This window comes from Giraffa tippelskirchi, chromosome 5, assembly GCF_054371585.1.
Source record: "Giraffa tippelskirchi isolate mGirTip1 chromosome 5, T2T-mGirTip1v1.2.pri, whole genome shotgun sequence".
Taxonomy (NCBI): Eukaryota; Metazoa; Chordata; class Mammalia; order Artiodactyla; family Giraffidae; genus Giraffa; species Giraffa tippelskirchi.
The window spans coordinates 189,934,622-189,960,534 of NC_137279.1; the positions used below are offsets into that span (position 1 = coordinate 189,934,622).

Consider the following 25,913-nt stretch of genomic DNA (forward strand, 5'->3'; position numbering starts at 1 on the left):
TTTGTTAGCAGTTCCTGGGCAAAATGTGTTGTTGATGTTACGCATGATCTCCACTGCTTTATGACCAGTTTTGAACTCAAAGAAGAAAATTGCTTGAATTTGCTTTTTGTCTAACATCATTTCCATAGTCAAAAATACTTATGAAAAAAATTAAGCAAGTAATAAGTCATTAGCAAAAAAAAAAGCAAGAAATGTGTATTTAAAATTATGTATAACATAACCACATTTATTTAAGAACGCATTCCAGTATCAAATGACACAGTTCAACAATGCAAAACCGCAATTAATTCTGCTGGACACTGGAATACGACTCTCTGGGCTTGAACCAAGCTTTGCTGTGGCCTTGGGCAAAGGACTTACTGTCTCTGAGAGCTCATTTCCTTATCTGTAGAGCTCAGCATAATAACAATATTCACCTGATCTTCCTCTGGAACCTCAGGAGGTTATTAGCACAGAGTCTGATGTATTAGTAAGTGCTCAAAAGTGATAACTGTTATTTTTATAATAGTTATTTACAGTTGAGGGAGGAACTGTTCAGGGAAGTCTGAGGGAATTACCTGGATGTCACAGGGTCGGGCCAATGAGATCATGAGAAACAAGTTCTCTCTGATTCTCAGGCACTGTGTTTCCATTCTAAAATCATGTCTCTCTGTGTCAAGAATATTCAGTGGCCAAGAACTAAAGAAAACAGAGATCTAAGTGGCTGGTTGTGATGATAACAAGGATGTGCCCATGAATCTGCGGTCTGTGTCTTCTTGCATTCAACATGTATTTTTCGAGTGTTGCCATTGGGTCGCAGAGTCAGACCTGACTGAAGCGACTTAGCAGGCACACACACAGGCAAGCCATGTGCTTCCATTCTCCAGGAGATCTTCCCAACCTAGGAAGTGAACTCAGGTCTCCTGCATTGCAGGTGGATTCTTTCCCATCTGAGCCACCAAAGAAGTCTAAGAACTGCCCTAGGCATCTGGGAATTCAACGATGGGGAAAAAAGTGAAAGGAAGCCAGGCAGCATCCCTTCTTCTTGGAGCTTGTTTTCCAGCAGGGTTGGGGATAAAAAAGTAAGCAAAACAAACAACTAAGGTGTGTAAAACGTTGAGTGGTGCTGAATGCTAAGGAGAAGACTAGAGGACGTGAGAAGGAAAAATATCAGCGTGTTGTGTGCATGTACTGGGGAAGCGAGTGCTATCAGACATGGCGGCCAAGGACGAGGAAGCCCGGCAGGGAGCCACGGAAGGTCCGCGGGGAGAGCCTTCCAGGCAGAAGGAAGGGCAGAGACCAGCGCCCAGAGTGTGGGGAGAGCGCGGCGTGGGGAAGAGCAGCAGGAAAGGCTGAGGTGGCGACTGAGGGGCCGGCGGACTCCAGAAGGACTCCGACTTTTACTCTGAAAGAGGTGGGAAGCCATTGGAGGGAATTAGGGTTTAGTAGATTTGACCTCTATTATCATTATTACGGGCTTCCCTGGTGGCTCAGATGGTAAAGCGTCTGCCTGTAATGCAGGAGACCCTGGGTCGGGAAGATCCCCTGGAGATGGAAATGGCAACCCACTCCAGTACTCTTGCCTGGAGAATCCCACGGACAGAGGAGACTGTCAGGCTCCAGTCCATGGGGTCGCAAAGAGTGGGACACGACTGAGCACGAACACATTCCAACCGTCATTGTTGTTCTTCTTCTTTTAATTTTTCATTAAGTGTATCGCCATGCTCTCTTTGCTCCTTTTGTTATAAAATCACTTTGAGGTAAGTCGAGTATTTGGAAAGTGAAAATCAAAAAGGGAACTTGGTCTGGGACACACTGGTCTGTAGGAAGATATGAAATCCGTTGACTTGGACACAGAAATTCTGAAACTGCCCCCCTGCCATGATGGTGCCTTGAGCCCACCCACCCTCACCACCCCCAACCCAAGACTCTCCCATGGGAGGTGTTCTCTGGGCCTGACTTCCCTCCCTGGAGACTCCCGTTCAGTGAACCCCTGCAACGGTAGGTTAATGGGTGAGACCCTCTCCCCAAGGTGAGAGGAGGGAGGCAGGTTAGATCTAGGGATGGTCAGGGCCCAAGAGGGTCCCTTAAAACTTCACTCTCGAGGCACATTCTCTTCATTTACCCACCAGGAAAATAGAACTTTCCAGAGCACTGACTCTTCCCCTACAGAACTGCAATTCTGTTTTCAGTCACCCTACCCCTCAGTACAGAAAAGTGTACCCACCTCACAGCCCCTGCCTGGTAGGGTGGATGAAGCAGGGAAGTCTGACTCCTCAGGACCCCATTCAAGCCTCTTGCCCCACGTGGAGGGGGCTTTATCCTCCAAGTGAGTGTATATTGCTTTTTCCTTGCCTTTCGACAAAGGGAAACAGTGGGCTAACTTTTCTTGTATCAGCTGTTTCTATAACTCAGTGCTAGGCATGAGATGTGAAGGTTTGTGCCTGTGGTATCTCCATCTTGGAATTTATATTTAGTTAGCATAAAATGACCAAGTAATGCCTTCTATGTGATTGCATCCCTGCCCCTGTTTTCATTTTGCTTCATGACTGATAGATGCTTTTGCTTTTTTACTTTCCCAAGTCATTTTGTTTAATGAGTCTCTGGGAGGTGGCATTTGATTGGATTTATTGTATAATCAAAAATATGTACCGTGACCCCTTCCTGTGGACCTCTCTCTTCTAGATAAAGAGGACCTGAGCTTCAGGATGCATTTCTCATATTGCAGGGTGGTTTTCTGCTCATGATAAGGTTTTCTGTTTCCTCCGCCTGCCTCCCACCCCTACACCCCTCACTTCCTAGGGGAGCCTTCATGCGTACCTTCCTGGAATCTTAGTAGAGGTTATTTTAGGAACTGATTCCATTTTTCTCCTGAATTTTTCTTTGAAAAAGACTTTCAATGAATTTAGTTACATCCAAGACATTCCATAATCTGCTAAGAATGCAATTGCTTTAATGGAATTTGTGAACAGTAATATTTTAAGGGTAAAAAAATGTCAGTATCTCACAGAAGAATAGCAATGTGGCTCCAAAGGCTGGTCTTCTACTGCAGGCAAGAACTGGTCATGGCATTTGAGTGAGTGCTGTTGCCAGGAAGCCGCTGCAGAGTCCTGCCTGTCTGTTTGAAGGTCTGCAAACCACTGGGAGAGGAGGCACAGCGTGCATGGGGTGTATGCAGGAGTCACTGCAGCCAGAAGCAGCCTGGGTCACTGACTCAGGAGGTTCTAGAAGCACACATACACTCATGAGCTCCAGCATGAATTTAGCTTAAGGAATAAACATGATCCTGGATATGCTTCAGGCATACGTGATGAAGAAAGTGAACAGTTACGCCAGCAGAGCTCTTTCCCTCTGGTTGAGCCGACAGCAGACCCCCTGGAGGAGAGGCCTGAGTGGGGTCTCCTCCTCCAACTCACGTGGCCCTCTCTCACCAGTTACTTTAAAGATGCAAAAATTATGCAGCCACTGTGGAGAGCGGGACGGAGGTTCATAAAGTCACCATATGATCCAGTAATCCCACTCCTGGGAATACATCTGGAAAAGAGGAAAACTGTAATTAATGAAGATATATGTGCCCCTATGTTCATAGCAGCACTATTTACAATAGTCAAGACAGGAAAGCAGCCTACTGTCCATTGACAGATGAAGGAGTTGATATGTTGATAAGGAAGGTGTGGTCTACGTACACAGTGGAATACTGTTCAGTCATAAATAAAGAATGAAATAATGCTCTTTAAAGTAACATGGATGACCTAGAGATTATCATACTAAGTGAAGTAAAAGAGAAAGACAAATATCATATGATGTCACTTATTTGTGGAATTTAAAAACATGATACAAATGAACTTATTTACAAAACAGAAATAGACTAACAGACATAGAAAACAAACTTATGGGTACCCAAGAGGGAAGAGATGGGAAGGATGAATTAGGAGTTTCAGATTTAAATATATACACTACTGTATATAAAATAGGAAACCAATACGGACTTGCTGTATAGCATAGGGAACAAAGCCTAGCATCTTCTAATAACCTAGAATGGACAAGAATATGAAAAAGTTTCAGTTTCAGTTTCAGTTTAGTCGCTCAGTCGCGTCTGACTCTTTGTGACCCCATGAATTGCAGCACGCCAGGCCCCTCTGCCCATCACCAACTCCCAGAGTCTACCCAAACCCATGTCCATCGAGTCGGTGATGCCATCCACCATCTCATCCTCTGTCGTCCCCTTTTCCTCCCGCCCCCAATCCTACCCAGCATTAGGGTCTTTTCCAATGAGTCAACCCTTCGCATGAGGTGGCCAAAGTATTGGAGTTTCAGCTTCAACATCAGACCTTCCAATGAACACCCAGGATTGATCGCTTTTAGGATGGATTGATTGGATCTCCTTGCAATCCAAGGGACTCTCAAGAGTCTTCTCCAACACCACAGTTCAAAAGCATCAATTCTTCGGCGCTCAGCTTTCTTCAACGTCCAACTCTCATATCCATACATGACCACTGGAAAAACCATAGCCTTGACTAGACGGACTTTTGTTGGCAAAGTAATGTCTCTGCTTTTAAATATGCTATCTAGGTTGGCCATAACCTTCCTTCCAAGGAGTAAGCGTCTTTTAATTTCATGGCTGCAGTCACCATCAGCAGTGATTCTGGAGCCCAAAAAAATAAAGTCTGACACTGTTTCCACTGTTTTCCCATCTATTTCCCATGAAGTGATGGGACCAGATGCCATGATCTTAGTTTTCTGAACGTTGAGCTTTAAGCCAACTTTTGCACTCTCTTCTTTCACCTTCATCAAGAGGCTCTTTAGTTCTTCTTCACTTTCTGCCATAAGAGTGGTGTCATCCGCATATCTGAGGTTATTGATATTTCTCCCGGCAATAGTACACACACACACACACACACACACATATATGTAAAACTGAATCACTTTGCTGTACACTTGAAACTAACACAATATTATAAATTGGTTATGTTTCAGTAAATTTTTTAAAAAGATGCATTATCTGTTTTCAAAACAGATGGGGTATGATATAGGGCCTATATCCCCTCTCCCAATTAACCATATAGCAAAACAGAGAGTAGGAACCAGAAAGAGGAAGAAGAAAGCAGGTACAGGAGAATGGGCAATACAGTTGGAGTAAACATTAAGTTAGTTTTGAGCATCCCAGAGGAGACAGGGGGAAATGGGGAAAAGTTATGTCACAGTTTCATGATCAGAAAATAGGAAGTATTTCAATTCCTCAGGGTTGACTAAAGGTTTCCTGTCTGTGAGTTATTAAAATAAAAATTGACCTGGACTTCAACTGTGAGAAAACATCAGATAACATAATGAGAAGAGGTGTAAACAGTGTTTTTATAAGAAACCCAAGTGCTGTTTCCTTATGACTCTTTTTTTCTTTGTGTAAACCTTGATAAAAGGCCGGAGCACAGTAAGAAGTTAACTCAGTAAATAGGATTCTGGACAAGGTGAGATTTATGTGGTCCAAGTATGTAACCTATGATACTCTTAACTCAATGCAAAGATTTTTCCAATCTAAGAATAAAGATATTCTAACTGAATGCAAAGAAAGAATGGGAGAGGAGCAGGAGAAAGGAAGCAAAACATGGGTCCAATCCAAGACATCCTCCCGTCCGGCTGGGACTTGTTTGGATCAGAGATGTGCAGCTCCACGTGGATGGTGGACAGCAGGCCCAGGCCCTTGGGAATCCAGGGTCTGGGGTGGGGTGGGGTGGGGTGGGGGCACAGGACTGATCCCCTCCTCCCAACTCTGAGAAGGAATTTGCTGTCCTCAAGCTGGGGAAGGCGGTGCCAGGCAGAATCTAAGATTTTCCTCATCTTTGGAATTGCTCTAACTTTAGATCTGGTCTTTAATAAGAGCTTAGACAGAGAATGAGACGATTTGATGGCATCACCGACTCAATGGACATGAGTTTAAGCAAACTCCAAGAGACAGTGAAGGACAGGGAAGGTTGGCATGCTGCAGTCCATGGGATCTCAAAGAGTCAGACACGACTGAGCTACTGACCAACAACAGAGACTGTGAAGGCCTGAAATGTCTTCAGAGATAGTGTAACCCACTCCTTGACTTTGAAGGGCCCAGGAGAGCTTGGAGATCCTTTCTCTTCCATGTGTTGAAACAGCTGAGGATGTTGGGAACTCATGGGGATAACTGACTTGGACATGTTGAATTGCCTGTGAACTTATTGAGCGACGATCATTGGGTTTTGACGAGTGTCTGCAAAGACAGTGAGTGACCTTAGGGTCTGGAGTAATTCAACTTGAGAAGTTCTTCTTGGTTGCAGTTGGATCTTTTGAGGTCATTCTTAGTTCATGGTCATAAAACTGTGTCATCAGCAGAAAGGAGGAGATTTATCTTCATCCCAGCTCTGTTGGGGGACACACACCCAGTTCTTTAAAAGCTCTATTCAACTATAAAGACCCAAGTTCATGGGCAAAGACAGGGGAAAACCGAGCTTCAACCTGGGTTCACAGTTTGCGACTCTGACCCTGCCTATTGGGTCACCATTCCTGCCCCTTCTCATTTCTGTCATGGTTTTAAAATGCAGATTTTTTGCTGAAGTCCTGAGAGCTGAGGATTCTCTCATTGTTTTTTGCCCTCTGCAGCTCTGGTTTTTAATTTGTTTCAGATCACTTAATTATAGTACCTTGACTTCCTCAGCTACGTGAAAGAATCCCATGCTACCAGATTCGCTCCCCACATTGTCCCAGAAAGCACCTAATACTTGCAATGTTTTCACATTTCAAAATTGCTTTGAAAAAACCACAGATCCTTCCCATTCACAAATGCTTCTGTGTGTCAGCTGCACTTCATTAGCTACAGACGGTTCTTAAGCGCTTCATTCTGACCACAAATATGAAGTTGCTGACCATCTCCGGGACAGAATGACCATGGCAGAGGCTTGAATCAGCACCCGAGCCCTCAGAACAGCCCCCTTGGCCAGCAGACAAAGGAGAAGGGCCTCGTGCATTTATCAGTGAGTTAATGAGACCCTGGATTCCTCTGTTTGTGCCAAAAACAGTAGAACAAAACACAATATGGTCAAAGATGCAAAAATGGGGAAATCCCTTCATTCTGGGGAAAAAAAGGAAAAACACAAAAGCACAGTGCAACTGCAGAAAGTTGCCGCTTGTTGAGTTTTTTCTGAGTTATTTGCTTTAAGTATATTCCTTTGGTGTTTGCCCCAGATTCCTACTCAGCAATGAACTTTGGCCAATTGCCTGGAAGAATAAGGATGAATGGAGCATTCACACAAGCCTGGGGGATGGGGAAGCTACTGGTGTCATTGCCAAGGGTGCCTGGATGCAGGAGACCTGCTGCTGTCCAAGACTCTCCCTCCCCCACTAATAAGTATCCACCCTACTTGGGGAAGACAGTCCTCAGCTCTGAGCTTCTGGAATGGAATTTAGCCTCCAACCACAATTGTTATTTTTCCTCCAGCTAAAACCTTGTATTCATCAAGCTGGGTGGTCTATTACAACATAATAGCTATAAGAATGTGAATGATTTACAGAATTCATAGATATTATCACCAAAGGGGTAAATCAACATATGCTTCAGTTCAGGGCATAGACATTTGTTGTTTCAAGATTATCCCCAAGTATCATTCTTAGGTCACCGGATAACATCTTCAAAGTTTGTAGAGGATTTAAAGAAATACATTAGTGCAAATTTCCGTTGCTATTTAGCTCCTTGTGACTTTCCCTCTGCTTGTCTCTAAGTCAGGCTTATAAAACTTTATGAATCGTCTTCCGAAGAACTGATTCTGGAAAATAGATTCACTTGGCTATATTGATGTACAATTTCATAATCAGAGATTTCAGAGGCTCACACTGACTCCTGGCCACTGCGGGTTACTTGGATTACTGTTAGATTTTGGCGATACACATTTTTATTCTTCCTGAATAATGTTGCTGTTGTTGTTTAGTTGCTAAGTTGTGTCCGACTCTTTTGTGACCCCATGGACTGCAGCACACCAAGTTCCTCCACCCATGGAATTCTCCAGGCAAGAATACTGGAGTGGGTAGCCATTTTCTCCTCCGGGGATCTTCCTGACCCAGAGATCAAACCCACGTCTCCTGCGTTGGCAGGCAGATTCTTTACCACTGGACCATCAGGGAAGCCCTCCTAGAATAATAAAATGACTTAAAAAAAAAAGCGCAAGGTTAGAGTTTCTTGACATTTGGTGGCCACCTAAGATGCCCTGGAGGAGGTTAATTACCATGGAGCTAACAACTGCCAGCTGACAAGTTCCAGCTAACAAGGAAGGCTGTTGGCAGAGAGTATGGTGCTAAGGAGAGCCTGGAAGGGAGGAACAAGTTTCCCTAAGCTTGTGGAATGGCGCTCCTCTCGGATACAATGTCACTGGAAGGCAGAACTGTTGGGAGCTGATTGTTGGAAGTATATACCCCAAGATAACTTTATTTTGGATCTAAAACTGAAGTGCAAAATTCACAAAATTATGATCAGGAGTTTGCGCGTGTGGGTACTAAGTTGCTTCAGTCGTGTCCTACTCTTTGCGACACTATGAACTGTAGCCCGCTGGTCTGCTCTGTCCACAGGGATTCTTCAAGTAAGAATACTGGAGTGGGTTGCCACACCCTCCTCCAGGGGATCTTCCTGACCCAGGGATCCAACCCATGTCACTTATGTCTTCTCCATTGGCAGGTAGATTCTTTACCACTATCAGGAGTTTGCGTCTTTCTAAATCAATGCATTTTAGTAACTCCTCCAAACCGTACCCTCCGTAAAGCAATTATGCATAGCAGGTAGCATCTCTGAGTGCCTTAAAGGCCAGGATGCTCAGGACCCTAACAGCCCTGGATCTAAAGGGAAAAGGAGAAAGATTACTCTTTCTGACTCCGGTTGGCATCGCCTCTTCAGTTTGCACCAGTGCGCCTGTGTCCTGTGAGTGAATTGTTCAAGCTTGCAGGTAAGTGTTGCTGGGTCAAAGCAAACCATGTGTCAGGGGCCCGACTCACAGGCAGAGCTCCGAATCCAGGGAGGTCCCAGCTTGCAGGAAAGTGAAAGTGAAAGTCGCTCAGTCCTGTCCAACTTTTTGTGACACTATGGACTGTAGTCCCTACCCCCACCCCCAGGCTCCTTTGTCCATGGAATTCTCCAGGCAAGCATACTGGAATGGGTTGCCATGCCCTCCTCCAGGGGATTTCTCAACCCAGGGATTGAACCCAGGTCTCCCGCATTGCAGGCGGATTCTTTACCAGCTGAGCCACCAAGGGGCTCTGCCTTATTCCTATGGTAGCTCTCGCCATCAAGATTGAGTGCTGTGTGTCCAATCCTGCCAGCTCCCCAGGCCAGTGAGAGAGGTGGCCATCCTGGAAGACCTCTGGACCACAGAATCTGCTCCTTTGTTGGAGACGACTGATGTGCGTTTGTTTGGAATATTGTTTCCCTGGTTCTTTTATTAAGATCAGCTGTGCTGGGCTCCCCTAAATTATTCTTAGGGGACAAAGAATGTCAAATAGTGAGAGTGTCCCTCGGGTTATAAAAGGGAAAGGCAGGTCTCAGTCTTGTTTCTTGGAAATATGTGAAGATGAAGCAAGGCAGAAACCTGTCTCTTCAAAGATACAATGAAAAGAAAGTTGATGCATAAAATGAAGGAAAGGAGACTTCCCTGGTGGCTCAGTGGTGAAGAATCCACCTGCCAATGCAGGAGACACAGTTTCAATCCCTGATCTGGGAAGATCCCATGTGCCAAGGGGAGCTAAGCCCGAGAACCACAGCTACAGAACCTGTGCTCTGCAAAAAGAGAAGCCACCACAGTGAGAGGCCTGAGACGAGCCCCCACTTGCTGCAACTAGAGAAAAGCCCTCGCAGCGATGAAAATACAGCACAGCCCAAAATAAGGAAATAAATAAAAATGAAGGAAGAAATTTGGCCAGAAGAAGGCAGTGATTCAGGAGAAGAGCTGTGCTGGTACAACGGGCCAGCATCCATCTGAGAAACTGAGGTCAAAGGGAGGTCCTTGCTTTTCTAGATGAGGGACCGTGAAGGGAAGGGACAGGACCAGCTTTCTCTATGATGGAGCTGATTCTAGGATCCCCGGACGTGCTGAACCTTGGTTGCTATCTTCTTGCACCAACCATAATAAAGGGTTTTCTAGTGAAGAGAAAATTCAGCTGAAACAAGAAAGCCCCAACTGCTTATGTGGGTTTCCTCTGTTCTGAGACACATACTAACTCGCATCTCAACGTGCTGCTGTGGTTTTGCAGTAAGTGACATCTCTGTCGGCTGGAAGGCCAGAGCAGCTGCTTCCTTCGAAGGACTGTTACTGCAAATAGAGCTTGACTGGAGAGCGTCCTCACCCCTGACGTTCTCATTTTACCTGATATAGGAGGTCCTGGGGTGTGGCCAGCTGAAACGTGCCACCTAGACCCTTGGTGCCTACAGACTTAGGAAGGAATGTGCTGGATGAGACATCACAAGTCCTAAATAACTGGCAGAGTCTGTAATTGGTTTCAGATGCTCCTCACTTGGAGTTCTCTAACCGTACTATTTCGAGGGAATTCACAAAAGTGACTGGCACCCCAGGGGGACCCTGAGTGTGCGGCTGACCTTGGAGGGCCTTTTGGGTTCACCTTGAAGTTAGGGCCTTGTTACCTGCGGACCCCTTCACCTGGCCGGCCACATTCCAGGCCGGGGCTGTCGCGGGGACCTCAGTAGCTGTCAATCCATCTTTTTCTCACTGCTGTTTTTATTTTTTGTTTTTGGCCTTTTCAATCTCATCTTCTCTTTGGGTCTTTATTACAATGAGCCCAATACCAAAGATTCCTTTCAATTTCTTCAAATATGAAAAGAAATCACTTAATTTGCTTTGAAGAAACCTATTGTGTCACAAAAAAGGAAAATCATTGATTATTTCCGCACTGTTTTGCGATCTGGAAATCAAGCTGGCTGATACTTTTCTAAGCTCAAAGCGTAGAGCAGCGGCCCATTGAGAGAGGAGGGTGTTAGCGCTTTTTCGGTCTGTGTCTACAGCTGGGAACAGTGCTGCCACATGGCCTCATCTGGTCTGATGCTGGGAAGTATTATGGTTTTACAGTTACGCTCAGTACCCCACCGATTCTTCAGAGCAGCTGGGGGACAGGTAGGCTGGCCTCCTTATTCTCCTTCCAGGAAAAACATAGCTTAGGGAGGATGGTGACATGCCCGGCCCACTCCGGTGGGCACTGCTGGAATGGATGTTCTGGAGCCCTGCTTGGTGGGTAAAGAATCTGCCTGTAAGGCAGGAGACTCAGGTTCGATCCCTGGGTCGGGAAGATCCCCTGGAGAAGGAAATGGCTATCCATTCCAGTATTCTTGCCTGGAGAATTCCATGGACAGAGGAGCCTGGGGGAGTACAGTCCAAGGTGTCGCAAAAAGTCAGATACAACTGAGTGACTAACACTTTCCAGGCCACAAGCAAGGGGAGCCCAGTGGGGACCTGGGGTTCATGGAGCCCTTGGTCGTCTCTCCTGCACTGGGGGTTAGATTCTCCAGGTTGAGTCTGCCTTTCCGAATGTCAACCCCCGCATCCCAGTTCTAGAGACAGGGCTGAGGGGGACAGGCCTCCGAGCATCATCATCGTGAGCAGAGCAGATGCCCCTGCAAGCTCCCTCCCCACTTTATGATGCCGAATGATGCAAGGGATTTGGCCCTGGGGGCCTTTCAAAGAAGCAAACCGTCATGCTTAGGAAATGCCGGCATTAAATAATTTCCCTGAGCTTCCTTTCCTCTTGACCAGGGTCCCAGCAGGGCCTCCCAACCTCCCAGGCCTTTTCCCTTAGTCGGCTGTTTTCTCTCCGATTCCCAGACCTTCCTTGATCCTGGCTGTGAGGCTGTGAGCATTCCCACCCACCCCTGATCCCTCTTTGGAGTCCTGACCATTGAGCCCAAGATATTTGAAAGTCACAGGAGCTTAAGACTGGGAAGCACCTGGACAGGTCGCTCAGGAGGAGGTCAGCCACCCCTTCCCCTGCTTTGCTCAGGGAGCTGGAGGACAGGGGGGCGCCTTGTGGGCCTCCAGTGTCATGAGGGCTCCGGGTGCAGCCACTGCGCAGGCTGGCACGTCCCGCCCAGGCCCCGTGGCTTCTCATCCGAGGCTTGCCTGCCACCGAATTCTCCAGGGAACATGGACTGTAGGCCAGACAGAGTGTGAGGGTAAAGAGAACCAGGGCCCCAGACACCTTAGAGCAAATAACAACAGAGCCGTACAGATCGAAACTATAATAAGGCATTATCTCAACTTGTCAGAATGGCCATCAGAGTAGCGAGTATAAATAATAAATGCTGGTGAGGATGAGAAGAACAGAGAACTCTGTACTCTTGGTGGGAATGAAAGTTGGTGCAGCTACTATGGATAATAGTAGGGAGGTTTCTCAAAAAACTAAAAAGACAGCTGCCCTATGACCCAGCAATTCCACTCCTGGGTATGTATTAAAAAAAACCCACAACAGAAAGACTAATTCGGAAAGAGACATGTACCCCAGTAACTCCAGCATTATTTACAATTGCCAACCTACAGAAGCAACCTAAGTGTCCATCATAAGATGAATGGATAAAGAGGATGTGATCTATATATATACATGGAATACCACTCGGCCATAACAACAAGAAAAAACAACAACGAAGTTTTGCCATTTGCAGCAATATGGATGGACTTGGAGACCATTATACTAAAGTGAAATAAGTCAGGCAGAGAAAGACAAATAGTATGATATCACTTAGGTGGAATCTAAAAAATACAACAAACTAGTGAATATAACAAAAAAGAAAAGGACTCACAAATATAAAGAACAATCCAGTGGTTACCAGTGAGTGGGGCAATATAAAGGTGGGGGAGTGGAGGTACAAACTATTGGGTGTAAGGTGGGCTCAAGGATGTATTATACAACACAGGGAATATAGCCAATATTCTGTAATGACTGTAAATGGAGTGTAATATTTAAAAATTGCACGCAAATAAAATTTTAAAACCTACAAAGAAAATAAAAAGAATTGAATTGTGTTGCTCCTCCAGAAGATAGAACTTTTCCAGTCTACCTATTATATTTCAAATAGTATCAACAAAAAGAACAAAACAATTGCCCAACTAGAGTGTCCCAGCTCTGACCTGGCTGTTGCCAGGGCAGTGTCACAGGACCTGCTTTGATGGGGACCCCGCAATTCTAACACTGCCTGCATCAAGATCCACCTGACGATTTAGCATGAAGTCAATGAAAACCACTGGTATTTTCTACACAATAGTTTTATTTGACACTTTTCTACTCCATGGGTACTTAGGAACAGGGCTGGTGGTTTGGTGGTGAATAGGCAGGGAGCTCCCTGCCCACAGGGCCTCCCCAGCCCAGCAGGAAGGTAAACAGTCCGATCACACAGGTTGCAGTTTGGGTACAATTGTGGGAAGTGACTTGAGGGAAGGAAGGCGAGCTTGGAAAGTAATAACGGGGCAGGAAAGGCTTCCTAGGAAGGGATGTTCACACGGAGACTTCTAGGATGATTAGTGTGAGGCAGGAAGGAGCTGGGATTCCCAGGAGCAAGGAGAGCTTGTGAAAGAGCCTGGCCCCTATGGTGAAGGAAGGAGAGAATATGGTGGGACCCAAAACACACAGGGGCGGAGAGCAGGTGAGGACCGGTGTCTTTATCTTGGCTGTTCAGTCGCTCAGTCGTGTCCCACTCTTTGAGACCCCATGGACTGCAGCACGCCAGGCTCCCCTGTCTTCCACTATCTCCCGGAGCTTGCTCAAATCATGTCCATTGAGTCAGTGATCCCATCCAACCATCTCATCCTCTGCCACCCCCTTCACCTTTTGCTTCAGTCTTTCAGAGAAAACCATCAGGGTGTTCTCCAATGAGTTGGTTCCTTGGGGGTCCAAAAAATTGGGGCAGCATGCTTCAGATGGTACATTTTAAATCTCCGATTTAAGGTTGGAAAGAAATACAGACTACAGTATAAAGGAGAAGAGGGCGGTAGAGGATGAGATGGTTGGAGGGCCAACCATCATGTCACCAATTCAATGGACCTGAACTTGGGTGAACTCCAGGAGATGGTGAGAGACAGGGAGGCCTGGTGTGCTACAGTCCAAGGGGTCGTAAAAAAGTCAGATACTCCTGAACAACAACAATATATAAAACAGATAAATAGCAAAGACTGCCTGTATGGCACAGGGAAACATATTTAATATCCTGTAATAACCCACAAGGGCAGAGATTCTGAAAAGGAAGATATATATATATACCAGTCAATCCTAAAGGAAATCAGCCCTGAATATTCATTGCAAGGACTGATGCTGAAGCTGGAGCTCCAATACTTTGGCCACTGGTTCTTCTTTGGTGCAAAGAACCAACTCATTGGAAAAGACCTTGGTGCTGGGAAAGATTGAGGGCAAGAGGAGAAGGGGACAACAGAGGATGAGATGGTTGGATGGCATCACTGACTCAATGGACATGAGCTTGAGTAAACTCTGAGAGTTGGTGATGGACGGGGAGGCCTGGCGTGCTGTAGTTCATGGGGTCAAAAAGAGTCAGACACAACAACTGAACAAAAACAACATACATATGTAAGCAAAACTGAATCACTTTGCTGTACAGCCGAACTAGCACGACATTGTAAATCAACTGTACTCCAATAAAAACGTAAACATTAAAATAAAATCTGGATAGAGGAGGAGGGGCTGTCCCAGGACACAGAGAAGTAGGGGTGGCAGGAGGGCAGGGGTCCTGGGCCCTGCATGAGCTGGAAACAAAGGATGTGTCTTCCCAGTAAACTTCAGATTCAGTTAGTGTTTCTCCTTGTGTGTGACTCTTCTCTCACTCTAGGGAGACATTTTTTTTCCCCTCTCAGTGGTCAATTGTCCGAACATCCTCCCCATTTCCATTGTGTGGGTCTCCATTCATCCTGTGTTCCAGGGGATTGATGCCTGTGACCTGTGACCTGTAATCTGGGACCGAGGTGAAGTAGGATGCCAGGAATCTGTGCCCAAGGTGGGCCAGGCAACCCCAGGGCCTGCAGGGTGGGAGTTGCAAACTGACCACATACATAGTCTAAACCAAGCTCATGGAGTCGTGTGGTTTGGGCCAGCGTTTAATGACTGATGCTCCCTGGACTTTACAGGCAAGCTTGTTTTCAGGCTTCCCTGTAAGGATGATGACTCTGGGCAGACACTGAGCTCTTACCCCATGGCTACCACCAGCCGGAGCTGGGGAGCCGCTGACCGTTTCGAGGTCTTTGTCTCCCTCTGGGCTTGCTTTGTCAATGTCCTCGCCTGTCTGCACTCACTCTCTGGACAGGTGCATCTGAGACCCTGCAGGAAAGCTTAGCCGATCAACCCTAGACCTTCTCAGGGCCAGAGGTACAGGTGGAATGAATTAATGGCTGAATGAATTAATGAATGACCAAGCAGACCCACTGCCTGGGGTCTGCCTTGCCCCTTCTTATATCTCTAAAATCACGACTTCTGTGTTGGGGGAAGAGGTTTGGGGTGTGATTTGGCCTCCCTTTGCTCATCACTTTGCTGACAAACGTCCGTATAGTCAAGGCTATGGTCTTTCCGATAGTCGTGTGTGGATGTGAGGTGGACAATAAAGAAGGCAGAGCGTGGAAGAATTGATGTTTTCCAGCTGTGGCGCTGGAGAAGACTCTTGAGAGTCCCTTGGACGGCAAAGAGATCAAACCAGTCCATCCTAAAGGAAATCAGTCGTAAATATTCATTGGAAGGACTGACGCTGAAGCTGAAGCTCCAATACTTTGGCCACCTGATGTGAAGAACTGACTCATTGGAAAAGACCCTGATGCTGGGAAAGATTGAAGGCAGAAGGAGAACAGGGTGACGGAGGATGAGATGGTTGGATGGCATCACCGATTCAATGGACATGAACTCGGGCAAACTCTAGGAGACGGTGAAGGACAGGGAAGCCTGGCATGCTGCAGTCCATGGGGTCGCAAAGAGTTGGACACGACATGGTGCCCAAACAGCCACAGCTGCTCCTGGACCCCATGCCGGCTCTTGGGTCTGTCGGGTGCTGCCTCCCCTGAACTGGGGAGGAGAAATTCCTGGTTAAATCAGCCATCCCGAAAGGACATGGGTAAGTCTCCCTCCCTTCCTTTCTCCCAAACCCCTTAATTCTGCACCCAATGAAATAGTGCAATGAGGTCGCTGGGGTGGCCTCCTCTCCAGGGTCTCCATGGCTCCCTGCAGCATCTGCTTCCCACACGGCCGCGTTCCTCCAGATTCAGGCTTGGGACTGGGCTGACCTCCATCCCAAAGCACTTTCCAGGCTTAGACTGGAAGCAGGCCAGTGCCTACACAGTCCCCAGGAAACAATGTCTCCCAGGCCAGCCCTTCTGGGGAGCCTGGTTTCCCTCTCCCCGCTGACCCCTCAGAACCTCTCTGAGATGCCTCTGAAGGCCCAGAGGAAGACAAAGGCCCTGTTGCCTGGGTCTGTGTGACACCCCACCCTGGGAGCCCCCGGCTGAGGCTGGGCTGCTGATAAGATTAATAAGCGAATTCTGAAGCCGGCCGCGTGCCACCTCCAAGCTGTGGGGCGGAGGCCTGTTTATTTTGGGTTTGATGAATAAATCGTGTGGAACAGAATCAAAAGCTGTGCTGAAGTCCACGCAGATGCCATCTGTCACTTCCCCCTCAGTCACCGGGCGGGGGAGGGGCGCTGGATGGAGTGACAGGCTCTTTAGAACGTTTGCCAACCATGAGTCAATGCCCTCTTCATTTTTAAAAATGCGCTAGCAAGTGAAAATGTACTACATTGTCTTCTTTAGTTTTCAAGCTTGAAGGGTGGAGTTTTGAGGTCAAATGTCCGGTGGCATCCTTTTCTGTTTAAAAACGCACATGTGTGGGAACCACTCGTGTTAACTCACCTCTCATCCTTTCTTTAGGAAATGTGTCTCTGGCAGTGTATGGAGTGTTCATGGATATCAAACAACCGCCTGGGCTAAGCTTCCTCTAATCGAAAAGGGAGGCATCTACTGGGGGCAAGAGCCTCTGGTGGGTAGTCATTAATCCAGTTTAATTACCAGTCGTGCAGCTCCCTGTTTATCTGCTGAAACACAGCCCTGTCTCAGGAGGACACTCTGCATACCCTACAGGCCCTCTGCCAGCTGTGGCTGTTTGCCTTCAACGGCTCTTGTGCCGGTCTGGGCATCCCTTACTCATCTCACACGGCATGGGGACTTCTGGCCTCAGGGAATGGCTGGCCGGTCTCCCTTGGCCTCAGCTTTGAGACGGACTGGGACCCAGGATGGAGCCCCTCCTTGCTCTAGTGCCTGCACTTGTCCCAGCTTGGTCTTGGCCCTGTGAGGCCCTGGGTCATCACTGGCTGGTAACTGCTAACTGTGGGTCCTTCCACATTTCTCTTGGAGGCCCCCAGGTCTATTATCCTGTTCCGTTTTCCTGAAACTGGCCATGTGCACCCATCTTCATGGCTGCTGGCTTCATGTGGGAGCTGACCTTCTGTATACTTTTGTCTTGACTGCTCTGGGGGGAAACCAAGGCAGGCGAGGAAGAGCCTTGGGTTTGCAGGCAAGAGACTCGGTCTTCGCAAGCCTCCTGTGCAGCCTGAGTCACTTAACCCTTTAAACCTCCATTTGCTCATATTTAGAGTAAGCAGAGTAATATATTTCTTATAGAGTTGTTGTAAAGATTATGTTAATATAGAAAAAAGGGCCTAGGTCAATCCCTGGCACCTGGGGGTATTAATAGTAGAAGTATTAGTAGTATTAGTCACTTGGCAGAGTCTGACTCTTCGTCACTCCATGGACTGCAGCCCGCCAGGCTACTCTGTTCATGGACTGTAGCCCGCCAGGCTCCTCTGTCCATGGACTGCAGCCTGCCAGGCTCCTCTGTCCATGGACTGTAGCCCACCAGGCTCCTCTGTCCATGCAATTCTCCAAGCAAGAACACTGCAGTGGGTTGCCATGCCCTTCTCCAGGGGATCTTCCCAACCCAAGGATGGAACCCAAGTCTCCCACATTGCAAGCAGATTTTTGGTTGTCTGAACCACCAGGCAGAGAAGGCAATGGCACCCCACTCCAGTACTCTTGCCTGGAAAATACCATGGACAGAGGAGCCTGGTAGGCTGCAGTCCATGGGGTCGCGAAGAGTCGGACATGACTGAGCGACTTCCCTTTCACTTTTCACTTTTATGCATTGGAGAAGGAAATGGCAACCCACTCCAGTGTTCTTGCCTGGAGAATCCCAGGGATGGCAGAGCCTGGTGGGCTGCCGTCTATGAGGTAGCACAGTCGGACACAACTGAAGTGACTTAGCAGCAGCAGCAGCAGCAGCAGCAGCAGAACCACCAGGGAAGTCCAGTAAGTGTTAGTCAAAAATCAGTGTCCTGCCCTTGTATACCTATGGCTGACCCATGTTGGTGTGTGGCAGAGGCCAACACACTATTGTGAAGCAATTTTCCTTCAATTTAAAATGAGTAACTTTGGGGCGGGGGGTGGGGGGGAATCAGTGTCCTGGGGGTTGTACTTGCAATTAAGCTGAAGCAGGAAGCATTAAGATCTCTCCTTTGACAATAATAAGAGATCACTGGGTAACCCAAAATGCTATCTTGGAACTGTTGACACCGTGAATTTTTTAAAATTCATGACTTTATGTATTTTTGGCAGCTCTGGGTCTTTGTTTCTGTGCACGGGCTTTCTCTAGTTGTGGTGAGCAGAGCTATTCTTCGTTGCAGTGAGAGAGCTTCTCATTGCAGTGGCTTCTCTTGTTGCAAAGCATGGGCTCCAGCGCACATAGGCTCAAAAGTTGCAGGACATATGCTCAGTAGTTGTGGCTCACAGACTTAATTGCCCCATGGCATGTGGGATCTTCCCGGACCAGGAATTGAACCTGTCCCCTGGATTGACAGGCAGATTCTTAACCACTTAACCACAGGACCACCAGGGAAGTCCTGACATCAAAAATTCTTAAAGAATGAACTCCAGAAGGATCAGCCACTACTAGGTGGTCCAGGGCCACTTGCTGAACTTAGGGACAGGGCAGCAGAAGAGCAAACCTGCTAGAGAAGGTCAAGGTCAATCTTTCCAGGTCCAGGAGAAATTGGGTAAAGCTTGTTGATCCAGTGGGCTTGGGTTTTGGTTTGAATCTGTAGGAATTCTAAAGTAAATTCTCTTAGCCTAGTAATTCTCTCATGTGGGACATATGCTGTGTTAGATACCCAGGAGAAATTCAAGGGCTGAGGGTGGTGTCATGTGATTGACACTCTTCCTGTCTTGGGGTCTTAAGATCCCCAGGCTTTAGGTCTTGCCATCTTGGGATCTTACAATCTTGAGGTCTTTCTGGAAGGAGAAGTCTCAACTCTGTTTCAGAACTCTTGAAGCTAGAGCTGAACTAATCAAAATTGCAGCCCAGTTTTCACCCAACCCAACTTTGGAAGGAAAGCTATGACAAACCTAGACAGCATATTAAAAAAGACATCACTTTGCTGACACATGTCTGTATAGTCGAAGCTATGTTTTTTCCTGTTGTCATGTACAGATGTGAGAGTTGGACCATAAAGAAGGCTGAGAATAGGAGAATGTTTATTTTTGAACTGTGGGGCTGGAGAAGACTCTTGAGAGTCCCTTGGACAACAAGGAGATAAATCCAGTCAATCCTAAAGGAAATCAACCCTGAATATTCATTGGAAGGACTGATGCTGAAGCTCCAATACTTTGGCCACCTGATGTAAACAGCTGACTTACTGGAAAAGACTCTGATGCCAGGAAAGACTGAGGGCAAGAGAAGAAAGAGGTGACAGAGGATGAGATGGTTGGATGGCATCATCAACCCAATAGATATGAGTTGAGCAAACTCTTTGACAGTAAAGGACAGGGAGCTCTGGCATGCTGCAGTCCATTGGGTCACAAAGAGTTGGACGCGAATGAGTGCCTGAACAACAGCAACATGAATGTTCCTGGGATAACACTAGGGGCCACAGTTCCGCCTGTTACCCTTTCTGCTTTGAAAGCAGTGATGATCAGAGAAAATAAAGCCTTTTTAATATTATGTATATCCTTCTAGGCAAATCAGTCAAGACAGGAGGGTCAATAGGTACAACAGTTTTCTTAATCCCCATCTCTGTGGTGCTTTCTTCCCTCCTGACTCAGAAAGGGCAGGGGGAGGCCCTGTGGACAAGGTTTTTGCTTCTCACCCCACTTAGCACAACAGGAGGGTTTGCAGCTCTCCAGACCCTTATCTCCTTGGCTACCGATGATGCCAGAGACCACCAGCATTTACTGTGTACTTACTCTGCGCCTGGAACTGGGCTAAGTACCGTGTGCACACCATGTCATTTAATTTTCCCAGAAACCCCACCTGAGTGGCATGATCAGAAGGGGGATTTGATGGTCACCTATTGTCACTAGAGCAGGTCCCTGTAACAGGTCAGCCTCCATCCCAAGGGGCTTGTGAAAGGGTGCCTTTCTTCCAGCATGGTCGATCTCTCTGAGATAACAGCAGCTAAGCAAAGTGTTCCCCCTCTCCCTGCCCTTCGGAGAAGCTTCTGTGCCACTGGCTAGTGGTGACCATCTGCCCGACTGACGTGTTTCTGAGCCGACTGCTTTGGTTGGGAGTGGGGGAGGGTGCATGAGGGAGAAGCAGGTCTCCACCAAAGCCGTCCTCCTGCAGCAGCTCAGAGGGAGCCCTTGGCTAGAAAGAGGGTGTCCAGGTAGGGTAACAAGACATCCTTAACGGGCCGTATCTTCCTTTGGGTCTTCCCCAAGATCCCCAGGACCTCCTGCAGGAGAGTCCAATCTTTGTTGTCGATTATTAATTTATAACACTACACTTTTCATTTCAAAAATAATGAGGCGGTGTATAGTGACACATAGTAGAATATCATAGGATTGGGGATAAATTGGGAAATTAAAGTGAAAGGAAACTAAAGGTGAACCTCCGAAGTTCTGGGTGCTTTCAGAGATGTGCCCAAACAGGGCTCAGAAATCCTGAAAGCGAAAGAGTTCTGTGGTCAAATTATGTCTGGGAAACACAGCTGACTTGATCCTGGATTTGGAGACCTACAGTGCACATCGGAACATTGAGGGCCCTAGGGTTCCCCACGGTAAAGAGTCTGATTAACTTGCTCTTTACATGTCATACACACACATGCACACATACACACTACATGCATGGTGCTTATTTTTATGTTGTTTCAATAATGGATGGATTGAATATGCTGCTTTCAAACCTGCTTTCTCCACTCCATAATGTATCACAAATATTTTTCCAAGCCATTAAATATTTTCTAAACATCTTCTTTAACAGTTGCAGTAGTATTCCATTTCATGGTTTTAACATAATTTATGTTCCCAAATCCTATTGTAATATGTTTAGGTTGGTTCTCATTTTTTTACCTATGAATAACTTGGATGAACAACTTTCAAGTTAAATCTTTGCAGACATTTGTGATTACATTCTCAGGCTCTTTCCTCTGTAGTGGCATTTCTGGGTCAAAGATATATGGATTTTAAGATTCTTGATACACATTGCCAATGTTGAATCATTACGATAATTTAAGTCTTTTCTTTTATGTTTTATTTTGAAATAATTTTAAAGCAATAGGAAAGTTGCAAGACTAGCACGGGGAACCTTTTCCCTGAATTATTTGAGAAAACGCTGCAGCCACGTGCCCCGTCACCTGCGAATACTCCGCCGTGTGTTTCACGCAAACAGGGTCATTCTCCTGCACAGCCCACGGGACAGCCAATGGAGTCAAGAAATTAAAGGTAATGCATTACTAGTCTTCTAGTCTCAGTTTCCTTTCAAGTCTTATCACTTGTTTTAACAATGTCCGTTTAGAGCAAAAGGACTCAACCCAGGTCATGAGTTATAGTCGAATTGTCTCTTTCCTCATTCTGGAAAAAATTCTTAATCTTCCTTTGCCTTTCATGATCTAAACACTCTTGAAGATTACAAGCTATCTATCATGTGCTGCGCCCCTTGATTAGATTCAGGTTATTCACATTTGTCAGGAATATCATAGACATGATGCTCTGTTTTTCCTATTGCATCCCAGCAGGTTCCAGATGATTTTGTTTCATCCTATTACTGGTGATTTTGACACTGACCACTGGGTTAACATGATGTCTACCAAGATTCTCTTTTGTAAAGTTACTTTTTCCCCTTTGCAGTTAATAAGTATTTTGTGGAAGTGATGTGTAAATATCCTATTTGTCTTCAACCTTTCACTCACTTCAACCTTTCACTTTTAGGATCCATTGATTTTTGGTGATGTGTTATTGCAATAGTATGGGCTTCCCTGATGGTTCAGTGGTAAAAAAAAAAAAAAAAAAGAATATGCTTGCCAGTGCAGGAGATGAAGGAGATGTGGGTTTGAACCTTGGGTTGGGAAGATCTCCCAGAGGAGAAAATGGCAACAATATCACTATAGTACTACTACTACTGCTACTAAGTTGCTTCAGTCGTGTCCGACTCTGTGCGACCCCATAGACGGCAGCCCATGAGGCTCCGCCGTCCCTGGGATTCTCCAGGCAAGAACACTGGAGTGGGTTGCCATTTCCTTCTCCAATGCGTGAAAGTCAAAAGTGAAAGTGAAGTCGCTCAGTCGTGTCTGACTCTTCGTGACCCCATGGACTGCAGCCTACCAGGCTCCTCCGTCCGTGGGATTGTCCAGGCAAGAGTACTGGAGTGGGGTGCCATTGCCTTCTCCCACAGTAGTTGTCAAAAATGGTGATTTGCTAAATCCATCTCATCTTCTGCACTCATAGCTGGCTTTCAAGTCTTAGGAGAGCTTTCTCTTATCCTTATTTATTTGTGACTGTCTGTTTTACTCAGTGGGTTATGATGCATTGGTGTCATTCCTTATTTTGATACTCAAATTGTGCCCTATATTGTTAGTGGAAGTCCCGGCTACTTGGCATCTGTTCACATCCTTTGTCCCATCCCTGCCATGGGTTCAGTGCTTCTGTTCTTGCTCTTACAATGAGATGTTCTAGCCTCCCAGCCCTGATACAAGCTGTTTCTCCAGGTGACTCCGATTCCTTTCAGGAATGAGTGGCTCTTGGACACCTACATCCGGGTGCGAGGATGCTCATCCCTGGCGTGGTGTTGCTGCCTACGTCCCCTCAAAGGCGGAGCTGGAACGGCCACATATACGACGTCCCATGGATACTTTAATCCCAGTCCAGTACTGTAGGATCCCTCTTAGCTTCCTTCATCTATTTGTAACTTCAGTATCCCATTATCATCAATATATTTGCTTAATTATTTCTTATTGGTACTTAATTTTTTCTTAAATAAATATGCCTTAATTATGAAATAGGAAAAAGTACTTAATTTTAGAATTAAGATTCAAGTTCAAAGGAAAAAAATGTGTGTTGAGGAGTGGGCAAAATGGTATTACAAGTTCAATTCTGATAGCTAAACCTGAAAAAGAAAGCCCAGAAAAAAATTCTGATAACTCATCTATTAAATAATTTAAAAACGCTAAATAAAGTGTTCAGGAAACAAATACAGATCACTCAGAAACAAAAAGGAACAAAATATAACTAACATGTTTTAATTATATTAAAAAAATAGTGGTTTTACTTTGGGAAGGTATAGTTGATTCATCGTCAACTAATTTACTCTTATAAGTCATCAAATTTAGAGACTAAGGAGAAAAGCCATATTACAATCTTAATTAATGGTTAAAAAAAAAGTTTGTTAAAGTTGAATATAGAATTATTTCTAAAGTGTGTCATAAACTGAATAGAAAAATACTTCCTTAAGTAACAGTATCTATCCAAAACCCTGGCACTGATGAACATGAATATAGCATTTCATCTCCGAAATTAGAAACATATCTACATATCAACTATTATAGAGGCTGCCCAACTTTGTTTTGGAAATTTTAGAAACTTCATGAAAAAGTGTAAAATCGATAAATATGGGAAAGCAAGGGAAAAGTTAACTTTATTTGCATGCCATAGTGTCTATTAGTAGTAAATTAGTTCAATATGGTGACCACACTGAAAATATATCCATGAAATTTACCATCTCTGCTATAATTATAAAGCATGAAAAAATTATACTCTACAGCAACAAAAGGTATAATAACTTAGAAAAGAGTTTTTTAAATGTTGGTATGATATGGGAAGGATTCCCTAGTAGCTCAGTTGGTAAAGAATCTGCCTGCAATGCAGGAGACCCCGGTTCAATTCCTGGGTCAGTAAGATCTGCTGGAGAGGGATAGGCTACCCACTCCAGTATTCCTGGGCTTCCCTTGAGACTCAGCTGGTAAAGAATGCACCTACAATGTGAGAGACCTGGGTTCGATCTCTCGGTTGGGAAAATCCTCTGGAGAAGGGAAAGGCTACCCACTCCAGTATTCTGGCCTGGAGAATTCCATAGACTGTCAAGTCCATGGGATCGCAAAGAGTCCGACACGACTGAGCAACTTGCGCTTTCACTTTCACTTTCATGATATGGGAAAATTAAAAAATTTAACTGCAGTGAGAAATTAGCCATAAGACTTACATGGATGAGTCTCAAAGAGTGATTTCAACACAGTACCATAAACCTACTCCTTTAACATGTCTCAGTCTAAATTTTTATGGCTGCAGTTCTTCTAGAGCGTTAATTTTTACTTGCTCGAATTCCCGTGTATTCACATTAGAAAAGATTCACAGTTACTTTTAAAAATCAAGTTTATTGAAGTGTGATCTTCAAGTAGTAAAATTTACCTTTATAATTGTGCAGTTTGATGAATTTTGACAAATGTTTAGTTGTGTAGCTACTACCACAATCAACAAGTAGAATATGCACATCCATTTAAAAGCTCGGCATTGGTGATGGTGGTGGCATAGTGGTGAGCATAGCTTCCTTTTCTTCTAGAAACTTCCCTTATGCCTCTTTGTAAACAATCTTTCTTCCCACACCCAGCTTCTGGCAACTAACTGGTTTAGTTTTGGTCACTGTAGGTTTGCCTTTTCCAGAATATCATACAAATAGAATTATCCATAACATAACCCTCGGTGTGGCTTAGTGCACTTAGCATGATACTTTTGAGATTTACACATGTTTTTGTACATATAAACAGTTCATTCCTTTTAACTCCTGGGTAATATTCCATTGTATAGCTATATCACAATTTGTTTACCCATTCTCCCGTTGATAGCCATTTGCACCATTTCCAGTTTTTGACCATTATGAATAAAGCTGTTATAAGCATCTGTGTGTAGGTTTTTATGTGAATGTGTGTTTTTTTATTTCTCTTAGGTGACTACTGAGCCGTGGAATCGCTTGGTCATATGATAAATCTCTGTTTAACTTTATTAAAAATCACATTTGGTTTTCTTATTCTTGGCTCCATCTTATTTCTCTTATCTGGGAGAGCTCTTCGTAGTGATTTTACTTACCATTATTGTCCCTTCACCTTGGTTTCCTGACACTGAATAAAAATGTCTCTTTCCATAGCTCTCCACCCTGGTTGCTCATGGGAATCAATCGCCACTCCTATGTAATGCTGTGGTGCAGTTGCCATGGGTGTTTAGTTGATCTGAAAAGGGAAAAGTCTCTTATCTGTATTTTGAAAATGCTTATGTGTCCTTCAGATGGTCCATCAAAGCTGAGAGCTCGTATCTGAAATACACCACTTAAGGCTGTAGAAGATAAGAGAGACTGAAGATGATGGGGCAAAACAAACGCCAGGGAGGGTGGAGGGATGAAGGGCCCTCTTGCTGTCTCCCTCCTCTTTCAGGACAGAGAGGAAGTGCCGGCTGCATGTGGGTGATGGGCTTGGAAACAGATGTCTAAGCACATTGTTTAATATTGTAATGACAGCCGCAGCATAACCGAAACCAGAAACTCTTAGAGGGCATCAGTAAAATGTGGGATGAGGATCAAGGTGGAGAGAGGAAAAGGTTTTTACTCTTCACTTAGCATCTTTCTGTGAATTTTTTTTTTTTTTA

The 25,913-nt window shown here is 45.5% G+C and overlaps 1 long non-coding RNA gene across 1 annotated transcript in view; it reads right to left on the reverse strand.

Annotated features, from left to right (window-relative positions):
* Positions 1–2,912: 2,912 nt before the first annotated feature.
* The window catches only part of LOC145506446 (uncharacterized), a 51,887-nt gene continuing 28,886 nt past the window's right edge, over positions 2,913–25,913 (reverse strand). Inside the window, exon 2 of the long non-coding RNA XR_014053933.1 lies at positions 2,913–3,513. This is a non-coding gene — a long non-coding RNA (uncharacterized LOC145506446). The remainder of the gene's footprint in view (positions 3,514–25,913) is intronic.